Genomic DNA, 26,275 nt, shown 5'->3' on the forward strand with positions numbered 1-26,275 from the left:
AACTCCTGTCGCCTGAGGCTGCATTGCATGACTCCCCTTGTAATACAGCCTACACTAGAACTCCTGTCGCCCAAGGCTGCATTACATGACTCCCCTTGTAATACAGCCTACACTAGAACTCCTGTCGCCCGAGGCTGCATTGCATGACTCCCCTTGTAATACAGCCTACACTAGAACTCCTGTCGCCTGAGGCTGCATTGCATGACTCCCCTTGTAATACAGCCTACACTAGAACTCCTGTCGCCTGAGGCTGCATTGCATGACTCCCCTTGTAATACAGCCTACACTAGAACTCCTGTCGCCTGAGGCTGCATTGCATGACTCCCCTTGTAATACAGCCTACACTAGAACTCCTGTCGCCTGAGGCTGCATTGCATGACTCCCCTTGTAATACAGCCTACACTAGAACTCCTGTCGCCTGAGGCTGCATTGCATGACTCCCCTTGTAATACAGCCTACACTAGAACTCCTGTCGCCTGAGGCTGCATTGCATGACTCCCCTTGTAATACAGCCTACACTAGAACTCCTGTCGCCCAAGGCTGCATTACATGACTCCCCTTGTAATACAGCCTACACTAGAACTCCTGTCGCCTGAGGCTGCATTGCATGACTCCCCTTGTAATACAGCCTACACTAGAACTCCTGTCGCCTGAGGCTGCATTACATGACTCCCCTTGTAATACAGCCTACACTAGAACTCCTGTCGCCTGAGGCTGCATTGCATGACTCCCCTTGTAATACAGCCTACACTAGAACTCCTGTCGCCTGAGGCTGCATTGCATGACTCCCCTTGTAATACAGCCTACACTAGAACTCCTGTCGCCTGAGGCTGCATTGCATGACTCCCCTTGTAATGCATTGCATGACTCTCCTTGTAATACAGCCTACGCTAGAACTCCTGTCGCCTGAGGCTGCATTGCATGACTCCCCTTGTAATACAGCCTACACTAGAACTCCTGTCGCCTGAGGCTGCATTGCATGACTCCCCTTGTAATACAGCCTACACTAGAACTCCTGTCGCCCAAGGCTGCATTACATGACTCCCCTTGTAATACAGCCTACACTAGAACTCCTGTCGCCTGAGGCTGCATTGCATGACTCCCCTTGTAATACAGCCTACACTAGAACTCCTGTCGCCTGAGGCTGCATTGCATGACTCCCCTTGTAATACAGCCTACACTAGAACTCCTGTCGCCTGAGGCTGCATTGCATGACTCCCCTTGTAATAACAGCCTACACTAGAACTCCTGTCGCCTGAGGCTGCATTGCATGACTCCCCTTGTAATACAGCCTACACTAGATCCTGTCGCCTGAGGCTGCATTGCATGACTCCCCTTGTAATACAGCCTACACTAGAACTCCTGTCGCCTGAGGCTGCATTGCATGACTCCCCTTGTAATACAGCCTACACTAGAACTCCTGTCGCCTGAGGCTGCATTGCATGACTCCCCTTGTAATACAGCCTACACTAGAACTCCTGTCGCCTGAGGCTGCATTACATGACTCCCCTTGTAATACAGCCTACACTAGAACTCCTGTCGCCTGAGGCTGCATTGCATGACTCCCCTTGTAATACAGCCTACACTAGAACTCCTGTCGCCTGAGGCTGCATTGCATGACTCCCCTTGTAATACAGCCTACACTAGAACTCCTGTCGCCTGAGGCTGCATTGCATGACTCCCCTTGTAATACAGCCTACACTAGAACTCCTGTCGCCCAAGGCTGCATTACATGACTCCCCTTGTAATACAGCCTACACTAGAACTCCTGTCGCCCGAGGCTGCATTACATGACTCCCCTTGTAATACAGCCTACACTAGAACTCCTGTCTGTCGCCTGAGGCTGCATTGCATGACTCCCCTTGTAATACAGCCTACACTAGAACTCCTGTCGCCTGAGGCTGCATTACATGACTCCCCTTGTAATACAGCCTACACTAGAACTCCTGTCGCCTGAGGCTGCATTGCATGACTCCCCTTGTAATACAGCCTACACTAGAACTCCTGTCGCCTGAGGCTGCATTGCATGACTCCCCTTGTAATACAGCCTACACTAGAACTCCTGTCGCCTGAGGCTGCATTGCATGACTCCCCTTGAGGCTGCATTGCATGACTCCCCTTGTAATACAGCCTACACTAGAACTCCTGTCGCCTGAGGCTGCATTGCATGACTCCCCTTGTAATACAGCCTACACTAGAACTCCTGTCGCCTGAGGCTGCATTGCATGACTCCCCTTGTAATACAGCCTACACTAGAACTCCTGTCGCCTGAGGCTGCATTGCATGACTCCCCTTGTAATACAGCCTACACTAGAACTCCTGTCGCCTGAGGCTGCATTGCATGACTCCCCTTGTAATACAGCCTACACTAGAACTCCTGTCGCCTGAGGCTGCATTGCATGACTCCCCTTGTAATACAGCCTACACTAGAACTCCTGTCGCCTGAGGCTGCATTGCATGACTCCCCTTGTAATACAGCCTACACTAGAACTCCTGTCGCCTGAGGCTGCATTGCATGACTCCCCTTGTAATACAGCCTACACTAGAACTCCTGTCGCCAGGCTGCATTACATGAACTCCCTTGTAATACAGCCTACACTAGAACTCCTGTCGCCTGAGGCTGCATTGCATGACTCCCCTTGTAATACAGCCTACACTAGAACTCCTGTCGCCTGAGGCTGCATTGCATGACTCCCCTTGTAATACAGCCTACACTATGATTAACTCCTGTCGCCTAGAAGGCTGCATTGCATGACTCCCCTTGTAATACAGCCTACACTAGAACTCCTCCTGTCGCCTGAGGCTGCATTGCATGACTCCCCTTGTAATACAGCCTACACTAGAACTCCTGTCGCCTGAGGCTGCATTGCATGACTCCCCTTGTAATACAGCCTACACTAGAACTCCTGTCGCCTGAGGCTGCATTGCATGACTCCCCTTGTAATACAGCCTACACTAGAACTCCTGTCGCCTGAGGCTGCATTGCATGACTCCCCTTGTAATACAGCCTACACTAGAACTCCTGTCCGCCTGAGGCTGCATTACATGACTCCCCTTGTAATACAGCCTACACTAGAACTCCTGTCGCCTGAGGCTGCATTGCATGACTCCCCTTGTAATACAGCCTACACTAGAACTCCTGTCGCCTGAGGCTGCATTGCATGACTCCCCTTGTAATACAGCCTACACTAGAACTCCTGTCGCCTGAGGCTGCATTGCATGACTCCCCTTGTAATACAGCCTACACTAGAACTCCTGTCGCCTGAGGCTGCATTACATGACTCCCCTTGTAATACAGCCTACACTAGAACTCCTGTCGCCTGAGGCTGCATTGCATGACTCCCCTTGTAATACAGCCTACACTAGAACTCCTGTCGCCTGAGGCTGCATTACATGACTCCCCTTGTAATACAGCCTACACTAGAACTCCTGTCGCCTGAGGCTGCATTGCATGACTCCCCTTGTAATACAGCCTACACTAGAACTCCTGTCGCCCAAGGCTGCATTACATGACTCCCCTTGTAATACAGCCTACACTAGAACTCCTGTCGCCTGAGGCTGCATTGCATGACTCCCCTTGTAATACAGCCTACACTAGAACTCCTGTCGCCTGAGGCTGCATTGCATGACTCCCCTTGTAATACAGCCTACACTAGAACTCCTGTCGCCCAAGGCTGCATTACATGACTCCCCTTGTAATACAGCCTACACTAGAACTCCTGTCGCCCGAGGCTGCATTACATGACTCCCCTTGTAATACAGCCTACACTAGAACTCCTGTCGCCTGAGGCTGCATTGCATGACTCCCCTTGTAATACAGCCTACACTAGAACTCCTGTCGCCTGAGGCTGCATTGCATGACTCCCCTTGTAATACAGCCTACACTAGAACTCCTGTCGCCTGAGGCTGCATTGCATGACTCCCCTTGTAATACAGCCTACACTAGAACTCCTGTCGCCTGAGGCTGCATTGCATGACTCCCCTTGTAATTAACAGCCTACACTAGAACTCCTGTCGCCTGAGGCTGCATTACATGACTCCCCTTGTAATATATGTTATATTTCTTTGACTTTTCATATTTCAAATGGTCTAGATTCTTGATTGTCAAAGTGCATCAAGCTTTTGAGTTTTTAAGTGTTTTACTATAAAAAAAAACCCATCTCCAATTTGATTCGGTTAGGTGAATAAATATATCTCCTCCCATTTGGGAAATCGTAAAGGTAGTTTTTAGCTTTTTTCTAAATTGCACGAGTAGAAAAAGGATCATTTTCTACCTAGAGGGTATGACAGGGAATATCTACCCTCAGAGGAGATTCACGACAGTCTAACCCGAGGCAAGCCTCGTGTTTAAATCTCCTCCTCTGTTAGAGAGTTATCTGCCCCTCAAGGTAGGCAAAGATCCTATTAATCTATGCACACGTAACCCCAAAACACCCCATTTATAATAAGGCTTACTGGAATACACTTAGATTTTAATTAACATCTCTTGCCAACACAATCTTTAACAATAAAAAGTCTCTGGCAATCCTTCGAAAAAAAATATTCAAGAAATCCCTCATGAACACAAAATCTAAATATAAAAAACCTTGGGTAAAAAAATCCGTCATCGAGTGAATATTCTCCATCATGAGATGATACATTCAGTCGAGTGAATATTCTCCATCATGAGATGATACATTCAGTCGAGTGAATATTCTCCATCATGAGATGATACATTCAGTCGAGTGAATATTCTCCATCATGAGATGATACATTCAGTCGAGTGAATATTCTCCATCATGAGATGATACATTCAGTCGAGTGAATATTCTCCATCATGAGATGATACATTCAGTCGAGTGAATATTCTCCATCATGAGATGATACATTCAGTCTGCTTGGGATAGAGTTCTATGTAGGTCTTAAAAACAAAATACCTAAAATATGTTTAGGGAAAAAATTAGTCAAACTTAAATCATTTATAAAAAGTTGGAGTAGAACGTTACTGACATCACTTGGTAGAATTTATTAATATTACTCTTAGCGTCTCAAATGAATCACCTTTTGAAATATTCCTTTCTAACCTACAAATTATCAATGCGCTGCTGGGGTTATAGCTATAGTTAAAAAGTTACCATAGTTTAACAAAATATAGGGTATACACATACACGGAAGAGGACCGGAAACCTTGAGCAATACTTGGTGTATTGAATATGACGCACATCCTGTCACAGTCCTTGCACATATTACAAACCTACCATTCACTTATTGCCATGGAACCCGAGGAAGAGGGCTGGTATTGCACGGTTAGCTAGGAAATCCATGAAGCAGAACCCATATTACACGGTAAGACAAGTGAACTGCTTGATAATTTTGAAGTGCAGTTGTTTGTAATATATCATTTCAATTTTTGCAAGTACATGCACTTCCTAGTCTCGAAATAAATCTGATTTTGTGACTGGCATATTAAGTTTCCGTACTTACGACAAAGTTTTGACATGCTATTTTTTCTTCAGTAATGTATCGAGAACCAGGAGGTATTATGGAAAAAGCTGTGAAAATCATTCTAATGGACAGACACATATTGCCTTATATGATGCCATAAAAGCATTAGTTACAACATTGACTTTATGCAATGTCAAACTTCTTTATTTATTTATGCCTTATTCATGTTTGAAACATACATGCAGAAATAACTTTATGATTATTAATAACATTTTCTTTTACTATTATTGTCTTTATTTCCTCCAAAATTGAAGACTACATAAAGACTACATAAAGACTACATAAAGACTACATAAAGACTACATAAAGACTACATAAAGACTACATAAAGACTACATAAAGACTACATAAAGACTACATAAAGACTACATAAAGAATGACATTCAACATGAAAACAATAAACAAGACAAAAAAGCAAATAGATATTTACAAAATATGTACAAGTTCAAGTCTAATGATTGGTAATTAGTTAATCAAAGCAATAAAGATCGCAATGCTTTCAGGAGTCTATACAAAAAAGATAACTCCTCTAATGCACTGTTTGAGAAATCATAAGCAAATTCTTTACCCAACAAGGTGTTACACAAATCAAATTCTGTTAAATTGTGAAGCGATGACATGAATTCTAATCCAAAATCATTCACCAAAAAATACCAGTACTCATTACGAACGAATTTCTCTATTTTTATCACAATGCAAAACAACATGGTAAACATGATCATTAAAAAGTATTCCACAATATTGACAATTCTATACAATTTGATATTCGTGAGTTTACACAAACATTCAAAATACAATGTACATGTCTATCATACTGTGGGAATTTTACAGCGAGTTCCCAAAGAAAGTTCAACCTATTTTTAGGGTGAATACATTTGAATCTAATAAAATCTGTATCATTTGACATACGATATAGACGTGATCTTTCATCAAATTTGTAAACATTTTATAAACAAGTTTTCGCCAATGTTTTTTACTAGGAGAAGTACCAGATTTAATATAATTAGTTAAAGAATCATACAACGAGTATTTTCGTAATATACTTATGATGTCTGGTATGAAACCTTGTTGTTTTTCAGCATTCAAAAAATACGTAAAAAGTCTTGTGAATCAATAATCCACAATCCATGGCAATAATTCTTCTTACAAACAATAATTTTCTGATATCAATATATGATTCTATGGTAGCCCAACAGAGTAATGATACACACATGTCAGTCCTGGTCCTCATCCTAAAGCCTTGAATTGATTTAACAATAAAATTCTGCGCTCGTTCTAGCATATTTATCTCTGAGTTATTACGAAGCCACAACTCACATCCGAATAGAGCAGATGGATAGATCTTAATTTTAACCAATTTGGCAATAGTTGCAGGGTTAAGAGCATTAGGATGAGCACCTGACTTAAGAAGTGTCATAATACCAGCTTTTAACTTACAACATGCCCTTTTAGTTCCTTCGACACTGTTTCTATATTGATTTAACAATATACCAATGTGTTTGATTTCAGTAACTACTGGTAGAACACAATTGTAAAGTAAAATATTAGATACATTGTACTTTGTGCGTTTATTGGAAAACACCATAAAATTACTTTTAGTTGAAGAGAACGTAAACCGCCACTTCCGACTATAATTTTCACATATGCTAACCATGTCTTTCAAACTTTGATAATTTGTACTTAAAATACATAAATCGTCTGCTTGAGTGGGTATATTAACTTTCAAATTGACAATCAATGTGCCTTTTTACCACATTTTTCTATTTCGTTTAATAATTCATTGATGAAAATCAGATACATTTTGGAAAAGAGCGACCCCCTTGTAAAATTTCTCTCTCCATTAAAACACTTCTGGACATCCTTGATGATAACCAATACATACACGCAGAATTCACTTTATCATTATTAATAACACTATAGAAATGTGAACTGAAATTGTAGACCACAACTTCATTTATGGCCTGACCGTATGTACTCATGATACTGCACTGTAGATGTAAATGTACTGTATTGTAATTTTCAAAATGTTGGTATTTTTTTTATTTCGAATACAATATTCACTGTTCTTCTTAATTCGTTAGTATGGAAATTACGGCACTTATAACATGTCAATATTTAAATGACGATATGTTTAGTTAATTGAAGTCAAGGCGAAGTGAAGTAAAATATGTCGAAAAATGACATTTAACACAAGAAGTGAAGGTCCATTATACGTTTCTATTTAGTATCGTGTCGAAATATTTCTTTAATATCCTCGGGTACAGTCAAAGAATACTGTATGGTCTGTCAATTGGCACAAGGCTACCTGTGCGATGTCAAATGGTTGATAATCTGAGACCGGGAGAAATTAACGTGATACATCTGGTTTCAATCCAATTTTCCCGTTTCTCTCGCTTGATAGCAGTTATTGTCCGCTTCAAATATCTTTTACCTGGATTTTTGCCTGTGTTTCCTAACATTACCTGGATTTTACCCGTGTTTATTCACCTTCCTTAGCTTTAACCTACAGGTGTTATTCCACATTACCTGGATTTTACCTGTGTTTCCCAACATTGCCCGGACTTTACCTGTGTTTCCAAACATTCCCTGGATTTTCCCTGTGGTTCCCAACATTACCTGGATTTTACCTGCGTTTATTCACATTACTTAGAGGTTACCTGTGTTATACCACATTACCTGGATTTTACCTGTGTTCCCCAGCATTACCTGGATTTTACCTGTGTTCCCCAACATTACCTGGATTTTACCTGCGTTTCCCAACTTTACCTGGATTTTACCTGTGTATCCCAACATTACCTGGATTTTACATGTGTTTCCCAACATTCCCTGGATTTTACCTGTGTTTCCCAACATTTCCTGGATTTTACATGTGTTCCCCAACATTACCTGGATTTTACCTGTGTTCCTCAACATTACCTGGATTTTACCTGTGTTTCCCTTCATTCCCTGGATTTTACCTGTGTTCCCCAACATTACCTGGATTTTACATGTGTTTCCCAACATTACCTTTATTTTACTTGTGTTTCCCAACATTCTCTGGATTTTACCTGTGTTTCCCAACATTACCTGGAATTTTACCCGAGTTATACCACATTACCTGGATTTTACCTGTGTTTCCCAACATTACTTTTATTTTACCTGTGTTTCCCAACATTACCTGGATTTTCCCTGTGTTTCCCAACATAACCTGGATTTTACCTGTGTTCCCCAACATTACCTGGATTTTACCTGTGTTTCCCAACATTACCTGGATTTTACATGTGTTTCCCAACATTATCTGGATTTTCCCCTGTGTTTCCCAACATTACCTGGATTTTACCTGTGTTTCCCAACATTACCTGGATTTTACCTGTGTTTCCCAACATTACCTGGATTTTACCTGTGTTTCCCAACATTACCTGGATTTTACCTGTGTTTCCCAACATTACCTGGATTTTACATGTGTTTCCCAACATTACCTGGATTTTACCTGTGTTTCCTAACATTACCTGGGTTTTACCTGTGTATCCCAACATTACCTGGACTTTACCCGTGTTTATTCACATGATTTAGGGGTTACCTGTGTTATACCACATTACCCTAGTTTAGTTCAGTAATATACGTTTTTAACGGACACGCTTACAAAGAATTCATGACTATAACGTAGTACTTTCCACTACTAAGAAATATTTAAGCCTTTCTACCCTGGCCCACAGACACTCGGAGGAGACATGGTCTAGACCTACAAAGTGTTTAATTCGTACGATCAATCAGTCACTCTGAACCTGCAACGCATCTACGGATCTAGTAGAAGTCAAACTATCACTAAGCAAATCTCAGAGACGTTGAAAATAGTTTTAACTCACTAATTGTGTCTACCTGGAATAGACAAACACTGTAAAAACGAAAACGTATTGCACGAATATTGTTCGCCCAACGGGAAAGGTTAAACAACCAAAGGAGTTGAACATAGAGGCCACAACCTGTGTTTAGAAATCATCCTTGGGTATATTGAGGTAAATAATATGTCTGTAATAGGTTATGTGAAGTTGGCTCGACATACGGCATTCAACATTCAAAATGTTGTTATGTTGCTTGCCAACGAGCGAACTTTTGAATGTTGTGCTGCTCGATGTACGATATTCAATATTCAAAAACTATAACTGGCTAACTATTTTTTTTATATTATGTGTTGTGTATCTCGACATTCGACATAGAATATTCACAATTTGACGTTGTATATCTCGACTTTAACATTCAACATTACGAATATGAATGTCGAATGTCGAGCTACACAACATTCAAATGTCCATTCGTTGGCCAGTGAAACCGCATCATATATAAAAATGTCGAATGTTGAATGTCGAGCTGCTGGAAGTGATAGTGAGTATAGTAACACTAAGCTAATGAAACTTTGATTGTTGTGTACCAATATCATTACATAGATTGTTGTGTACCAGTATCATTACATAGATTGTTGTGTACCAATATCATTACATAGATATCATTACATAGATTGTTGTGTACCAGTATCATTACATAGATGGTTGTGTACCAGTATCATTACAGAGATTGTTGTGTACCAATATCATTACATAGATTGTTGTGTACCAATATCATTACATAGATTGTTGTGTACCAGTATCATTACATAGATTGTTGTGTACCAATATCATTACATAGATTGTTGTGTACCAGTATCATTACATAGATTGTTGTGTACCAATATCATTACATAGATTGTTGTGTACCAGTATCATTACATAGATTGTTGTGTACCAGTATCATTACATAGATTGTTGTGTACCAATATCATTACATAGATTGTTGTGTACCAGTATCATTACATAGATTGTTGTGTACCAATATCATTACATAGATTGTTGTGTACCAGTATCATTACATAGATTGTTGTGTACCAATATCATTACATAGATTGTTGTGTACCAATATCATTACATAGATTGTTGTGTACCAATATCTCATTACATAGATTGTTGTGTACCAGTATCATTACATAGATTGTTGTGTACCAGTATCATTACATAGATTGTTGTGTACCAATATCATTACATAGATTGTTGTGTACCAATATCATTACATAGATGTTGTGTACCAATATCATTACATAGATTGTTGTGTACCAATATCATTACATAGATTGTTGTGTACCAATATCATTACATAGATTGTTGTGTACCAATATCATTACATAGATTGTTGTGTACCAATATCATTACATAGATTGTTGTGTACCAATATCATTACATAGATTGTTGTGTACCAATATCATTACATAGATTGTTGTGTACCAATATCATTACATAGATTGTTGTGTACCAATATCATTACATAGATTGTTGTGTACCAGTATCATTACATAGATTGTTGTGTACCAATATCATTACATAGATTGTTGTGTACCAATATCATTACATAGATTGTTGTGTACCAATATCATTACATAGATTGTTGTGTACCAATATCATTACATAGATGGTTGTGTACCAGTATCATTACATAGATTGTTGTGTACCAATATCATTACATAGATTGTTGTGTACCAATATCATTACATAGATTGTTGTGTACCAATATCATTACATAGATTGTTGTGTACCAATATCATTACATAGATTGTTGTGTACCAATATCATTACATAGATTGTTGTGTACCAATATCATTACATAGATTGTTGTGTACCAATATCATTACATAGATTGTTGTGTACCAATATCATTACATAGATTGTTGTGTACCAATATCATTACATAGATTGTGTGTGTACCAATATCATTACATAGATTGTTGTGTACCAATATCATTACATAGATTGTTGTGTACCAATATCATTACATAGATTGTTGTGTACCAATATCATTACATAGATTGTTGTGTACCAATATCATTACATAGATTGTTGTGTACCAATATCATTACATAGATTGTTGTGTACCAATATCATTACATAGATTGTTGTGTACCAATATCATTACATAGATTGTTGTGTACCAATATCATTACATAGATTGTTGTGTACCAATATCATTACATAGATTGTTGTGTACCAATATCATTACATAGATTGTTGTGTACCAATATCATTACATAGATTGTTTGTGTACCAATATCATTACAGAGATTGTTGTGTACCAATATCATTACATAGATTGTTGTGTACCAATATCATTACATAGATTGTTGTGTACCAATATCATTACATAGATTGTTGTGTACCAATATCATTACATAGATTGTTGTGTACCAATATCATTACATAGATTGTTGTGTACCAATATCATTACATAGATTGTTGTGTACCAATATCATTACATAGATTGTTGTGTACCAATATCATTACATAGATTGTTGTGTACCAATATCATTACATAGATTGTTGTGTACCAATATCATTACATAGATTGTTGTGTACCAATATCATTACATAGATTGTTGTGTACCAATATCATTACATAGATTGTTGTGTACCAATATCATTACATAGATTATTGTGTACCAATATCATTACATAGATTGTTGTGTACCAATATCATTACATAGATTGTTGTGTACCAATATCATTACATAGATTGTTGTGTACCAATATCATTACATAGATTGTTGTGTACCAATATCATTACATTGTTGTGTACCAATATCATTACATAGATTGTTGTGTACCAATATCATTACATAGATTGTGTGTACCAATATCATTACATAGATTGTTGTGTACCAATATCATTACATAGATTGTTGTGTACCAATATCATTACATAGATTGTTGTGTACCAATATCATTACATAGATTGTTGTGTACCAATATCATTACCATATAGATTGTTGTGTACCAATATCATTACATAGATTGTTGTGTACCAATATCATTACATAGATTGTTGTGTACCAATATCATTACATAGATTGTTGTGTACCAATATCATTACCAATATCATTACATAGATTGTTGTGTACCAATATCATTACATAGATTGTTGTGTACCAATATCATTACATAGATTGTTGTGTACCAATATCATTACATAGATTGTTGTGTACCAATATCATTACATAGATTGTTGTGTACCAATATCATTACATAGATTGTTGTGTACCAATATCATTACATAGATTGTTGTGTACCAGTATCATTACATAGATTGTTGTGTACCAATATCATTACATAGATTGTTGTGTACCAATATCATTACATAGATTGTTGTGTACCAATATCATTACATAGATTGTTGTGTACCAATATCATTACATAGATTGTTGTGTACCAATATCATTACATTACATAGATTGTTGTGTACCAATATCATTACATAGATTGTTGTGTACCAATATCATTACATAGATTGTTGTGTACCAATATCATTACATAGATTGTTGTGTACCAATATCATTACATAGATTGTTGTGTACCAATATCATTACATAGATTGTTGTGTACCAATATCATTACATAGATTGTTGTGTACCAATATCATTACATAGATTGTTGTGTACCAATATCATTACATAGATTGTTGTGTACCAATATCATTACATAGATGGTTGTGTACCAATATCATTACATAGATTGTTGTGTACCAGTATCATTACATAGATTGTTGTGTGTACCAATATCATTACATAGATTGTTGTGTACCAATATCATTACATAGATTGTTGTGTACCAATATCATTACATAGATTGTTGTGTACCAATATCATTACATAGATTGTTGTGTACCAATATCATTACATAGATTGTTGTGTTATCATTACATAGATTGTTGTGTACCAATATCATTACATAGATTGTTGTGTACCAATATCATTACATAGATTGTTGTGTACCAATATCATTACATAGATTGTTGTGTACCAATATCATTACATAGATTGTTGTGTACCAATATCATTACATAGATTGTTGTGTACCAATATCATTACATAGATTGTTGTGTACCAATATCATTACATAGATTGTTGTGTGTACATTACATAGATGTTGTGTACCAATATCATTACATAGATTGTTGTGTACCAATATCATTACATAGATTGTTGTGTACCAATATCATTACATAGATTGTTGTGTACCAATATCATTACATAGATTGTTGTGTACCAATATCATTACATAGATTGTTGTGTACCAATATCATTACCAATATCATTACATAGATTGTTGTGTACCAATATCATTACATAGATTGTTGTGTACCAATATCATTACATAGATTGTTGTGTACCAATATCATTACATAGATTGTTGTGTACCAATATCATTACATAGATTGTTGTGTACCATATCATTACATAGATTGTTGTGTACCAATATCATTACATAGATTGTTGTGTACCAATATCATTACATAGATTGTTGTGTACCAATATCATTACATAGATTGTTGTGTACCAATATCATTACATAGATTGTTGTGTACCAATATCATTACATAGATTGTTGTGTACCAATATCATTACATAGATTGTTGTGTACCAATATCATTACATAGATTGTTGTGTACCAATATCATTACATAGATTGTTGTGTACCAATATCATTACATAGATTGTTGTGTACCAATATCATTACATAGATTGTTGTGTACCAATATCATTACATAGATTGTTGTTCTACCAATATTCATTACATAGATTGTTGTGTACCAATATCATTACATAGATTGTTGTGTACCAATATCATTACATAGATTGTTGTGTACCAATATCATTACATAGATTGTTGTGTACCAATATCATTACATAGATTGTTGTGTACCAATATCATTACATAGATTGTTGTGTACCAATATCATTACATAGATTGTTGTGTACCAATATCATTACATAGATTGTTGTGTACCATATCATCATTACATATAGATTGTTGTGTACCAATATCATTACATAGATTGTTGTGTACCAATATCATTACATAGATTGTTGTGTACCAGTATCATTACATAGATTGTTGTGTACCAATATCATTACATAGATTGTTGTGTACCAATATCATTACATAGATTGTTGTGTACCAATATCATTACATAGATTGTTGTGTACCAATATCATTACATAGATTGTTGTGTACCAATATCATTACATAGATTGTTGTGTACCAATATCATTACATAGATTGTTGTGTACCAATATCATTACATAGATTGTTGTGTACCAATATCATTACATAGATTGTTGTGTACCAATATCATTACATAGATTGTTGTGTACCAATATCATTACATTAGATTGTTGTGTACCAATATCATTACATAGATTGTTGTGTACCAATATCATTACATAGATTGTTGTGTACCAATATCATTACATAGATTGTTGTGTACCAATATCATTACATAGATTGTTGTGTACCAATATCATTACATAGATTGTTGTGTACCATATATATCATTACATTACATAGATTGTTGTGTACCAATATCATTACATAGATTGTTGTGTACCAATATCATTACATAGATTGTTGTGTACCAATATCATTACATAGATTGTTGTGTACCAATATCATTACATAGATTGTTGTGTACCAATATCATTACATAGATTGTTGTGTACCAATATCATTACATAGATTGTTGTGTACCAATATCATTACATAGATTGTTGTGTACCAATATCATTACATAGATTGTTGTGTACCAATATCATTACATAGATTGTTGTGTACCAATATCATTACATAGATTGTTGTGTACCATATCATTACATAGATTGTTGTGTACCAATATCATTACATAGATTGTTGTGTACCAATATCATTACATAGATTGTTGTGTACCAATATCATTACATAGATTGTTGTGTACCAATATCATTACATAGATTGTTGTGTACCATATCATGTTGTGTACCATATCATTACATAGATTGTTGTGTACCAATATCATTACATAGATTGTTGTGTACCAATATCATTACATAGATTGTTTGTGTACCAATATCATTACATAGATTGTTGTGTACCAATATCATTACATAGATTGTTGTGTACCAATATCATTACATAGATTGTTGTGTACCAATATCATTACATAGATTGTTGTGTACCAATATCATTACATAGATTGTTGTGTACCAATATCATTACATAGATTGTTGTGTACCAATATCATTACATAGATTGTTGTGTACCAATTTATACCATATTACATAGATTGTTGTGTACCAATATCATTACATAGATTGTTGTGTACCAATATCATTACATAGATTGTTGTGTACCAATATCATTACATAGATTGTTGTGTACCATATATCATTACATAGATTGTTTGTGTACCAATATCATTACATAGATTGTTGTGTACCAATATCATTACATAGATTGTTGTGTACCAATATCATTACATAGATTGTTGTGTACCAATATCATTACATAGATTGTTGTGTACCAATATCATTACATAGATTGTTGTGTACCAATATCATTACATAGATTGTTGTGTACCAATATCATTACATAGATTGTTGTGTACCAATATCATTACATAGATTGTTGTGTACATAATATTGTTGTTACCAATATCATTACATAGATTGTTGTGTACCAATATCATTACATAGATTGTTGTGTACCAATATCATTACATAGATTGTTGTGTACCAATATCATTACATAGATTGTTGTTTACCAATATCATTACATAGATTGTTGTGTACCAGTATCATTACATAGATTGTATGTGTAGCAGTATTATTGCATAGATTGTTGTGTACCAATATCATTACATAGATTGTTGTGTACCAATATCATTACATAGATTGTTGTGTACCAATATCATACATAGATTTTTGTGTACCAATATCATTACATAGATTGTTGTGTACCAATATCATTACATAGATTGTTGTGTACCAATATCATTACATAGATTGTTGTGTACCAATATCATTACATAGATTGTTGTGTACCAATATCATTACATAGATTGTTGTGTACCAATATCATTACATAGATTGTTGTGTACCAATATCATTACATAGATTGTTTGTGTACCAATATCATTACATATGATTGTTGTGTACCATATCATTACATAGATTGTTGTGTACCAATATCATTACATAGATTGTTGTGTACCAATATCATTACATAGATTGTTGTGAACCAATATCATTACAGAGATTGTTGTGTACCAATATCATTACATAGATTGTTGTGTACCAATATCATTACATAGATTGTTGTGTACCAATATCATTACATAGATTGTTGTGTACCAATATCATTACATAGATTGTTGTGTACCAATATCATTACATAGATTGTTGTGTACCAATATCATTACATAGATTGTTGTGTACCAATATCATTACATAGATGGTTGTGTACCAATATCATTACACATAGATTGTTGTGTACCAATATCATTACATAGATTGTTGTGTACCAATATCATTACATAGATTGTTGTGTACCAATATCATTACATAGATTGTTGTGTACCAATATCATTACATAGATTGTTGTGTACCAATATCATTACATAGATTGTTGTGTACCAATATCATTACATAGATTGTTGTGTACCAATATCATTACATAGATTGTTGTGTACCAATATCATTACATAGATGGTTGTGTACCAATATCATTACATAGATTGTTGTGTACCAATATCATTACATAGATGGTTGTGTACCAATATCATTACATAGATGGTTGTGTACCAATATCATTACATAGATTGTTGTGTACCAATATCATTACATAGATTGTTGTGTACCAATATCATTACATAGATTGTTGTGTACCAATATCATTACATAGATTGTTGTGTACCAATATCATTACATAGATTGTTGTGTACCATAGATGTTGTGTATCATTACATAGATTGTTGTGTACCAATATCATTACATAGATTGTTGTGTACCAATATCATTACATAGATTGTTGTGTACCAATATCATTACATAGATTGTTGTGTACCAATATCATTACATAGATTGTTGTGTACCAATATCATTACATAGATTGTTGTGTACCATATCATTACATAGATTGTTGTGTACCAATATCATTACATAGATTGTTGTGTACCAATATCATTACATAGATTGTTGTGTACCAATATCATTACATAGATTGTTTTGTACCAATATCATTACATAGATTGTTGTGTACCAATAATCATTACATAGATTGTTGTGTACCAATATCATTACATAGATTGTTGTGTGTACCAATATCATTACATAGATTGTTGTGTACCAATATCATTACATAGATTGTTGTGTACCAATATCATTACATAGATTGTTTGTGTACCAATATCATTACATAGATTGTTGTGTACCAATATCATTACATAGATTGTTGTGTACCAATATCATTACAGAGATTGTTGTGTACCAATATCATTACATAGTTGGTTGTGTACCAATATCATTACATAGATTGTTGTGTACCAATATCATTACATAGATTGCAAGTTTTGTCGACAAAGCGAGACCACGACAACGCGACAATGCAACAAATCGACGGCGACAGAGCGATATTATCGCCGTTGAGTCGTCGCTGTGGATGTGTATACACAGGGATATGAGAATAAATTACAGGTTATAAAGTGCTTATTTACCTCTTTTAGACGATTTAGGGGTCTAGATCAAAAATCAGTAAAATTCGTACTCTGCGTACATTATGCTATACACCAGATGGTTGGAAAGCTCCCCAGCAAGTTTTAGCGGCTAAAAATCCCTTTTCATTGGCACCATGGATTTCCACAGCGCGATTGAAAAATAAATTGTGTCATTTTTGTTGAAACGAGGTTGCTATCGTATTAGGGGCTGCACTTTGTTTTTGTTTAGTTGTGTAGAGTGATTTTGAAAGGAAAACTATCGCTTTTTCTAACGGTTGAATAAAATAGATATTAATGTAAAGTGTAACTTATTCTCAGATGCCTTTGGTTATATAGCGTCGACGTCGAGTTGTCGCGTTGTCTATCGTCTCGTAACGTGCGGACAAGCATATTGAATACAAAACTATTCTAGAAGTATCTTTTCTCAATGGTTAGGTCTAGATATGTATATTGTCGAGTGGATTTTGTAATGTTTGTAGATTTGGAATACTTTACATGATTGCAAAGTCATCATCCAGGCGGTAATTGTCATTACATATAGTCATAGTGGTATTTAGTACCACTAAATTTGTATGTGTATTGCGCATGCCTATTGAGGTTGTTACTGACTGCCCGCCATATTGGAATAAAGTGTGAAACATGTGCGCCGTGTTTGTTCCTGAAATAACATCTAATGAAAGCCTACACCCGGACATTTCAGATTTGATATACATTTATTGCACCTCGGACAGAAATGTCCCCAAAGGTTCGGCGGAGAGCCGTCACATGGTGACTCCTAGGGGACATCCGGGTTATTATAGACACTTTTCAGATGAATACTATACAATTATCGACCTGTTTTCAAGTTGATAACTCACCGTATCCACCTGAAAATAGGTCGATAACTGTTTTATTATATGACATTTACAGGATATTAACCCGGCTCTTCAAAAAGACTTTACTACAATAAACAGGATGATATTTCCAAATGTTCTCTTCACAAAAGTAGTTTATCCATTACACGAAGTATATGGTAAATATCCAAATGCTTCTTCCTAATATTTAGACTGGTAGGGAGAACCGGAATATTTTATCGCTACATCAACTGTCCGTCTGGCATTCTTGAACGTTTTCCGTAAATTGAAGTTCGCAGTTGATCACCGTTGATCACAGTAAACTTGCTGCCTGCCGACTATAATGATGACGTCACAATAGATTATCCCGACGTCATTGAATTAGGAAACTACCGGTACGCTATATTTGGGTACGACTGACATCAAAAGTGATTATGACGTCACATCTAAAGGGAATTTCACTCGATCTATTTTTGACACAGGTTACTGGACTCGCGAGAGGTATCTGGACTGATTCCAGTAACCTCGCATGCTTTTCGCCGCCGATTTCGGGGTTGATATCGCAGTTGATGAATACTTCTGAGAAACGTATCGGCCAATAAAAATACAGAAAAAACACCAGTCATATTATAATACAAATAAATGCTCATTGGTTCAATCAAAAGCTTGGTGTGTACGATCTATTATAAGAGCGCAGCCTTCGGGCACGAAGTGCGAAGCACTTCTAAGGTAACAGATACACGAAAATATAAGAAAATACCCAATCTTCCAAATTCAATCCTACACACTGACAGCTTCAGTTTGCGACTAATCTCGCATTCCCCAGACTCTCGCCGCCCTGAACGAGAGTCTGGTCCGGTTCGTGTTTGAATTTTGCGACCTGTAGAGGGCGCGCTGAAACAGTAAACAAACATGGACGGCAGCAGACGAAAAGTAGAATGTATCTTCTTTTAAATATCATCCTGAAGAAAGGTGATTTGTATTTTTTTAACTGAAAATTTAATTTTTGTTGTTTATGTGTGGCCAACAACGTTTTTTTTTCATTTTTTATCCGTCATATTTGTGGATGTGTATAGCTATGTGTAATGCAGAAAATTACACACTTCCTAATAATAGACTTGAATCTTCAAATATATCTTTTTTCCCGTCTACCGTTCGTTTATGGAACCAGTTACCTATAAACACAAGACATAGCGAGTCATTCTCTAATTTTAAACATGCTATCCAGAACAAAGACGTACCTGTAATACCCAACTTTTTTTATTTTGGAGACCGTAAATTAAACATTATACATACAAACTTAAGAAATCGTTCAAGTTCATTACGTAGCCATTTATTCAGAGCCAATATTGTAACAGATCAAAAATGTCATTGCGGTTTCCCAGTTGAAGATCCACAGCATTTCTTTTTTAATTGTAATTCATATAGTGACCAAAGAATCATTCTATTTCGACAGCTAAACTCATTTATTCCACTCTCTGTCAATTTATTACTCTTTGGAAATATGAACTTAAGTACACAAGAAAATGAATTAATCTTCATGCACACTCAGCAATATATCAAAGATACTCATAGATTTTAACTTCGTCCTTCTATTAATATCAAATATTTCCATATCTGCCTTACTCCCAACATCTTACTGGTTTTGTATTTACACTTAATTATATTTGTATAACCCTCCGATACTGACGACAAAAGAGAAACGAATATTCAAAGAAAGCCTAGAGTGACCAGGAGAAAGACAAACCGAAGACAGGACGATATGAACATTGAGAAGTCGAAAGTTAAGAAAAGTGGTTTAGAACTTCTGTCGTCTTTATCGGAGGGGTAGATTTTAGATTTTAAAATAATAGTATATTACGAGTTGAAACTTGAGGAGCATACTGGTTATACAATAGCTCTCTCCCTCCCCCACCTCTCTCTTTCTCGTTCTTCCCTCACTCTCTCCCTCTCTCTCTATCTCAAATACAACTTTATATATTATGTATATATTCTCTTGTAAATGCCATCTTGTCTGTAATTTGAATGTTTTATATTTTGGAACGGGCTTTATATAGTTGTACAACTTGGTGCCCAATCCCATTGCACATTTTGCAATAAAATATGTTTAAATCAAATGTGTATAGCTATCAGCCAATGAAAAGCTTTAACAATTTTTCGGTAAGCCTCGATTTGAAATCACAAAACGGAAATACGAACCGGACCAGACGCTCGTTCGGCTGGCCTCGTTCAGCGGCGAGAGTCTGGGGAATGCGAGACTAGGCCGCCATTTTTTTCACACATATGGGGAGGTTGTGCGTTGCTCCGGTACTGCTCTCCCCGGTAAATATATAATTAACTAATGCAAATGCATAGCAGGAGTAATTAAATATGCAGTCAAAATATCCACTAAGGCGAAGATGATCACAAGGAATCATGACGTCACATAACGTCAACAAATGGCGCGAAATCATAGAATTTGCATACGCGGCACTCCAGGCCTTGCATGGACACAGAGAAATCCGAATCTTTGAGTTCATTTCTCTGAGTTTATGCTAGACAACAATTACGTCATATACTTCTATAGTTTAAAGTGCGTCCTTTTATTTCTAAATTATGTCTTCTACATGAATATGTAAAAAGAAATAAACAAGTAGCGCTGTGCTCTTCCCATGCCGTGAATAATTCATATTAAAACTTCTGGCTGCGCCCTTTAAGGCCTTGCCTTCAGTCATATTAGGTATCGCTAAAATTCAAATTTCGTTAGATGGAAGGTGTACTTTTGTTGCTATTTTCAGCGATGTTTTCGATTGGTTGGCATGTCGATACTAAAATATAAACCCAAATTCTGAATGTAGCGAAAGCTGTTGTCAAACAAATATAAGGCGGGTAACTGCGGACACGTTTCGGATAAATGCAGACACGCTACTAGAATCATCGTTTCAAATAGGAAAACTGATAAAACAGGTTTCTCTACGCCCATGGATTAACAGATCTTGTTGTAGTGTATTTACTAACTAATTGTAATATCATACATTCCGGAAATAGTCCCATCCGGACCCCTATTATACGCGCCCTGCGCAATGATACTAAGACTCAATAAAAGTAGTTCTATCATGACGGCCATGCTTGTTAGCTGTGTTATTGATGTCCGGTGAGTTACTGTGGCAAATACACCACATATTGGCGACGAGGATGTTTTTCACACCACGCGTGTCGGTGCCGGGTTTTTGTGAATCGCCCAACTTCAATACGCCAGTATGACGGGTAAAGTGGGAAGAATTGATACGTTCGATGAAGGCATAGAAAGGTGGGACGCCTATAAAGAACGTTTAGATCAATATTTTTTGTCAATACGATAAAAGAGGAAAAACAAGTCCCAGCGCTCCTGAGTCTGATCGGCGGAAGGACATACGGGCTGTTGCGTGATTTGACCGCACCTGACCTCTCCGCAGCCAAAACATACCCAGTTTTGACGAAGATTTTGCAGGTACATTACTCGCCGCGGCCATTGGTGATACCGGAACGGTACAACGATACATTACGAGATCGACTCGTTTGTGGACTGAAAGCAGAACACATACAGAAGAAACTATTGACGGAACCTGATTTGACATATCAGAAGGCGTTAGAGGTCGCGATAGCTATCGAAACAGCAACTAAGGATGCTGTAGAACTGCAGAGGCAACATGTAAAGGCACCTGTAAACAAAATACGGAAAGAGAAACAACCAGTTCCTAAGAAAACCCCATTTACCAAGAAATTTGAGAGGATTAAGGGTTGTTATAGGTGTACAGGGACACACAAACCCCAGTATTCCCATTTCAAAGATACCATTTGTTATAAGTGTGGAAAAAAGGCCATATAAAGAAGGCATGCTTGTCGGGAAAGCCACGGAACAAGGGAGCTCCATCTCATAAATCCAAAATCCAATATGAAAGTGAATCAGAGTCGGAAATGATCAGCTCACTTGAGATTTAAAACATACCGAGTAAGTCGGGAAACGCGGATGTTATTTGGTTACACCCCAAATAAGACAGTATGGAGTTAAGCATGGAGCTCGACACAGGATCAGCAGTGTCTATTATCAGTGAGGCTACCTTCAACAAACATTTCTCAAAGAGGAAAAGAGATCTCAGAGAAACTTCAGTAACTCTGAAAACATATTCAGGGGGAAATTGAGTCCTCTAGGAGTGTTCAGTGTACAGGTAGAGCTTAACAATTAACGGAAGCTCTTAGATTTGCTCGTGGTGAAGCATGGAGGTCCATTGTTTGGCAGAAACTGGCTCCGTGAAATTAAACTTAATTGGCATGAGGTAAAGGCCGTTACAGTTTCAGGAGGTTCGAAACCAAGTCTCAGTACAGCACAACTGACCCAGAAATATCCAGAAGTCTTCAGAGATGAGTTAGGAACTCTCAAGGACATTACAGCACGAATTAAGGTCAAGGAAGGATCAAATCCAAAATTCTGTAAATCACGTACAGTTCCTTTTGCCATGAAGGAGAAGGTTGATGCAGAAATAGACAGATTAGTCGAAACCGGTATTTTGTCTAAGGTGGACAATTCTGAGTGGGCCACTCTCATAGTACCTATTCCAAGGCGTGACGGTAGTATTCGTATCTGCGGTGACTTTAAAGTGACCATAAATCCAGTCCTTGATGTAGACCAGTATCCGCTTCCCAAAATAGAAGAAATCTTTGCTACTCTAGCAGGAGGCCGAAATTTCACCAAAATAGACCTAAAAAATGCATACCTGCAAATGGCAGTGCGCGAAGAAGATCGAGCATATTTGACCATCAATACGCTTCGGGGCTTATTCCAGTATAATAGGCTAGTGTTTGGTATAGCATCTGCTCCAGCAATCTGGCAGAGATCGATCGACCAGGTCCTACAAGGTGTGCCTCGAGTACAATGTATCCTAGATGACATGATTGTCACGGGGGCAACGGATGAAGAACACATGGAAAAATTGGAGACTGTTCTTCAGCGCTTGGACAGATACGGCTTAAGAGTAAACAAACAGAAAGGCGAGTTCTTCAAAGACTCCATTGAGTTTTGTGGCCATAGGATTGACAAGGATGGTCTACACTAGACACAGAGCAAGATAGAAGCTGTGGTTAAGGCTCCTTGTCCAGAAAATGTTAGTCAATTGAAGTCATTTCTAGGACTAGTAAACTACTAGCCAAGTTCATACAGAACCGATCATCCATAGTATACCCTCTGAACAAACTACTAGAAGCTGACCGGAAGTGGGCTTGGACCGAGCAGTGTGATGATGCGTTTCGACGTATCAAGGAAGCATTACCATCAGACCAAGTCTTAACACATTTTGACCCTTCGAAAAGGGTACAACTAGCAACCGATGCCTCCCCATATGGGTTAGGAGCGGTTCTTTCGCACGTGATGGAAGATGGATCTGAAAGGCCCATAGCCTTTGCGTCACGTTCACTCTCGAAATCCAAGCGTAATTACGCCCAGGTAGATAAAGAGGCTCTCGGAATAGTGTGGGGAGTGAAGAAATTCTGCCAATACATATATGGACGCTCATTCATATTATTGACAGATCATTAGCCGCTGACATCTATATTTCATCCGGAAAAGGATATACCAATCACAACAGCTGCGAGACTTCAACGCTATGCTATATTCTTGGCAGGATTCCAATATGAGATTAAGTATAAAAGTACTGTAAGACACGCTAACGCGGATTGTTTGTCAAGACTGCCTCTGGACACCAAGCGGGAAACAGAAGGAGACACAGTAGAAACCTTTCTGGTGTCTCATATGGACATTCTACCAGTTTCAAGCAAGGAAATTGCGCGGGAAACTATGAGAGATACAACTTTGTCAAAAATGTACACAGCAGTACAGCAAGGATGGACAGAAGGAGAAGACAAAAGTCTTTCTACAACAAACATGCAGAGATAACCATCCATCAGAACTGTCTGTTTTGGGGAATACTTGTTATTGTTCCCAACTCGCTCAGAAAAAGAGTGTTGAAAGAATTACATGATGGACATATCGGTGTAGTAAAAGTGAAAGGTCTAGTCAGAAGCTACGTATGGTGGCCAGGTATTGACAGCGATATTGAAAACATCTGTAAGTCTTGTGTTGGCCATCCATTCCCTGGCAACGAATACATGTGGACTTTGCAGGCCCTTTCCTAGATAGGATGTACTTTGTAGCAGTAGATGCTCATTCAAAGTGGCATGAGGTTGTTGAAATGAAAACAACTACAGCAGAGAAGACCGTAGAAGTAATGCGCGAAATATTCTGCAGAAATGGAGTTCCAGCTCAGGTAGTGAGCGATAATGGCCCTCAATTCACGTCTGACCATTTCGCAAATTTCATGAAGTCAAACGGAATCAAGCACACAACATCGGCCCCCTACCACCCAAGTACCAATGGTCTTGCGGAACGCTTCGTTCAATCTTTCAAGAGTGCAATGAAGGCAAGCAAGAAAGACTCTGGTACTATTCAGAAAAAGCTTGCAAATTTTCTGTTGGCATACCGAGACAGTAAGCATGCCACAACCAATGAGAGTCCAGCTAAACTCTTCATGGGGAGAAACTTGCCCTCAAGGCTAGATCTGATCAAACCTGATCTACGACGCAGAGTACACGAACGACGCTGGAAACAGGAGTCGCAAAGACAGGTCCTTTGTAGATCATTCGCTGTGGGAGACCAAGTACCGATACGTGATTATTGCGGTTCACGAAAATGGGTCTACGGGAATATCGCGGAGAAGACAGGACTAGTATCGTACAAAGTTGAAATTGCTCCAGGTGTATTTTGGAGGAAACATGTTGACCAAATCAGGGACGCTAATGTCGAGCAACCAGCCGAATCTTATATTCCTCTTAGGGGAGATAATCAGCTCAAATCTTCAGCAGTTATCGTGGAGAATGCAGTTAGTAACGCATTGGGACCAATCCATGACAAGGTACCAGTTCCATATGAGGTACGTCTAGAGTCGTCGAGTAACATAAGTTCACCATCCCCAGTCATTGAGTCGTGCCCGACACCTGTGAGTACGCCAATGATGTCCCAAAGACCTCGTCGTAACATCAATCCTCCGAAGTAACTCAGAGACTATGTTACGACATAAGCGTTATGTGAAATGAGTTATAGTTATTTTGATATATTTACACTTGCTAGGCTTGGTCACTATACGCTAATACTAGCCGATTTTGTTTACCATAACTGCATGGTAACATTGAACTTTGAACTTGCGTAAGGAAATGTTCTGTGCAACGTAAAAGGACTACTTTTTTTTAAATGAAACACATGGCTTTGTTTACATTTTGACGAAACATTACGTGTATATTGTTGTTTTTCATAGAATTTTGGAAAAATGTAAACAATATATACATGTTTTATATTTATATATGATTCAAAC

At 37.3% G+C, this 26,275-nt stretch overlaps 1 protein-coding gene across 1 annotated transcript in view; it reads left to right on the plus strand.

The window, feature by feature from the left end:
• The first annotated feature begins 5,220 nt into the window (after positions 1–5,220).
• The window catches only part of LOC138307367 (beta-1,3-galactosyltransferase brn-like), a 28,236-nt gene continuing 7,181 nt past the window's right edge, over positions 5,221–26,275 (plus strand). Inside the window, exon 1 of the mRNA XM_069248070.1 lies at positions 5,221–5,325. The gene's annotated coding sequence lies outside the window, so the exon portion shown is untranslated. The remainder of the gene's footprint in view (positions 5,326–26,275) is intronic.

Source organism: Argopecten irradians, chromosome 1 (genome assembly GCF_041381155.1).
Source record: "Argopecten irradians isolate NY chromosome 1, Ai_NY, whole genome shotgun sequence".
Taxonomy (NCBI): Eukaryota; Metazoa; Mollusca; class Bivalvia; order Pectinida; family Pectinidae; genus Argopecten; species Argopecten irradians.